This window comes from Morus notabilis, unplaced genomic scaffold, assembly GCF_000414095.1.
Source record: "Morus notabilis unplaced genomic scaffold, ASM41409v2 Scaffold438, whole genome shotgun sequence".
Classification (NCBI taxonomy): Eukaryota; Viridiplantae; Streptophyta; class Magnoliopsida; order Rosales; family Moraceae; genus Morus; species Morus notabilis.
The window spans coordinates 134,192-137,547 of record NW_010365011.1 but is presented as its reverse complement, the minus strand read 5'-3'; positions in this window follow the sequence as shown (position 1 = coordinate 137,547).

The following is a 3,356-nucleotide window of genomic DNA, read 5'->3' as shown; positions in this document are numbered from 1 at the left end:
GATTGAGTTCTTGATATAAATTAATGCAATTAATTTATTCGTGCATAAATTAATATAATCTATAGAGTATCTCAAAAGTTTTTCTAAAATTTTTGTTATACACGATCCGCCTCCCCGCCACGCTTCCGCACCCGAATTCGATTAGGGAACCAACAATTGGTACAGAGCGGTCTAAAGACGATATTAATTTATGGTTCGATTATTTGATAATCAGAATTGATATTTAAATATGTGATATTTAATTATGTATGTATGTGATGGGTAGGCACTTGCATTTATGGATGTTTAATTTTAGTTCATGTTGATGAATGTATGGATGGTGGATTTGGCCGTTAATGATATGGTTTCATGGATCGGTTATATTTATTCATTGATTAAATTATTTATAATTTTATTCGGGATTAGAATTATTGTAATTCTAGGTTTTGGGTAAAATTAGGGTTTTAATTTTGAATCAAAAGGTGGCCTTCAAGATCAAGTTTGAAGCCTTTGAAGATGCCCAGAACTGCCCAGAAAATTTCCAGAAATCGCCCAAAGGGTGCGCCCCAGCGTGCGCCTGTGCACCCCAACGCGCCCAGCGCGCCCGCGCGGGCATGCGAACAGAACGCGCTGGCACGCACAGCGTGCGGCCATCCCGTGCGCGCACGCGCGCCCCAGTGTGGTTGGCAGCCCAAAATTCAAGATTTGATCCCGAATGAGCCCGAAGGTTTCTGAAACTCTCGTAATGCGTGCTGACGGACCCAGAAAAGTTCCAGACCCCAAGAAAAATGAAATCTAACCCAAAGACAAAGAATGAAGCCAAAAAATAAAGAACTCAAGAATCAAAGACCCGTTGATGTAACGGAAAAATATAATTATTGTAATTATTTATTTATTCGATTCGATTAAGTTGTAATTTATTTTTCCATGGGACCCGGTCAAATCCATCTCAATAGCTGATTACATATATTTATATTTTATGTTAATAATTATTTATTTTATGTCCATGCATATAACATGCCATATAGATATAATGTGCCTACTCATATGTTTTATAACATGCCATGCATATACGCGCATTTGTTATTGTTTATTTTATTTATTATAAAAGTGTTTTAGAAAAATAAAATAAAATAAGAACCATGCGCTAAAATCGATTTAATATGATTAAATTGATTTAAGTTGTAAAATTGATTTGCAAAATAATGTTAAATGTGAAATTGAATTTAAGAGTTAAATTTTAGAATTTCACATATCCGAAAAATAAATTGTTTATTTTTCGATTTGAAAACCATGAGATGTTTTTTCAAATAAAATACATATTTACAAAATAATGAGTGGGAGAGGGTTGTATGACAATGCGACCCACTGGTCTCCATCGTTAGTTCAACACCGTGAGATTCGAAAGGGGCTTCGCGGCGGCACCGATTCCGCACTCCCTATGAAAAGTGTTCCTTCGGATCAATAACAAGGTTGACTTCCTAGCGATAGGATTCAAGGATGTATTTCCAGTTTGACCTACCCTACGGCGGGACTCCGGAGTTAAGTCTGTAGAATCTGAAATGATGGGTTACACTCATGAAAATGTAATCAATTTGTTGATTATATTTTTGACCAAAATAACGGTAGTTGATAAATATGAAAAAATGATATTTTTTTATTATATTTGTCAATTGAGAAGGTCTCGGTTCAATTTATGATATTTTGACCTACCTACGGTGGCACTATATTCGTGGTAAATTAGATTATCGTTGGCACCCAAAATTAAAACATGATTTATGTATTTTTCATGTGCATCACGCATCATATTTAATTGTGCCTAAATTCATATGTCCTTGATATTCATGCACATAAATTGATTAGATGAATCTTCTATTTATTTCCAGCAATATGTCGAATCCCATTATCACACTACTTGCGACTGAAAAATTAGACGGTGATAACTATGCTAAGTGGAAAAGTAACATGAACATACTGTTAGTCTGCGAAGACTACAAATTTGTCCTAGTGGAGGAATGTCCTCCTGAACCCGCAGCTAATGCATCTAAAACCGCAAGGGAGCCTTATGATCACTGGATCAAGGCCAACAACAAAGTAAAGTGCTTTATGCTGGCCAGTATGAGCGATGTGCTTCGCAAGAATCATGAGGAGATGGAGACTACTTATGAGATAATGGAGTCTCTAGAAGCCATGTTCAGTGCTCCCTCTGAGAAGGCTCATTTTGATGTTGTAAGGGCTTTCATGAATGACAAGATGAAGAAAGGTTCTTTAGTCAAGCCACATGTTTTGAACATGATTGATCACCTCTATGATGTGGAACTCAATGGTGCCAGGATCGATGAAGCCACCCAAGTTGGCATCATCTTGGAAAGCCTATCACCTAATTTTCATGAGTTCGTGAACAACTTTGTCATGAATAAGAAAAAGTCCAATCTCACTGAACTCATGAATGACCTACAAAACTTCGAATCCACCAACAAGCGAAGGGGAGGAGAAGCAAATGTTGTAGTTGCAGGAAGTTCTGGTAAAATCAAAAGAAAGAACCAAAACCAAGGGAAAGGGAAGAAAGGAAAGAACAAGAGACCCAAGAAGGCTAAAGGCCCCATCCAGAAACCCAAAGGAAAGTGTTTCCACTACAATGGCGAAGGGCACTGGAAGAGAAACTGTCAAAAGTATCTCGAAGAGCTGAAAAAAAAGGAACAAGGTAAATCAAATTTACTAGTCCTTGAAACATGTTTAGTAGAGGGTGATACCTCGGCCTGGATAATTGATTCGGGAGCAACTAATCATGTTTGTTTTTCTTTGCAGAGTCTTAGTTCTTACACTGAGCTAGCCGATGGGGACTACACGACAAAAGTGGGCATTGGCGTAAAAGTTTCGACAAAAGCAGTGGGAGTCAGACAATCCGCGCGGGCATGCGAACAGAACGCGCTGGCACGCACAGCGTGCGGCCATCCCGTGCGCGCACGCGCGCCCCAGTGTGGTTGGCAGCCCAAAATTCAAGATTTGATCCCGAATGAGCCCGAAGGTTTCTGAAACTCTCGTAATGCGTGCTGACGGACCCAGAAAAGTTCCGGACCCCAAGAAAGGTGAAATCCAACCCGAAGACAAAGAATGAAGCCGAAGAATAAAGAACTCGAGAATCGAAGACCCGTTGATGTAACGGAAGAATATAATTATTGTAATTATTTATTTATTCGATTCGATTAAGTTGTAATTTATTTTTCCATGGGACCCGGTCAAATCCATCTCAATAGCTGATTACATATATTTATATTTTATGTTAATAATTATTTATTTTATGTCCATGCATATAACATGCCATATAGATATAATGTGCCTACTCATATGTTTTATAACATGCCATGCATATACGC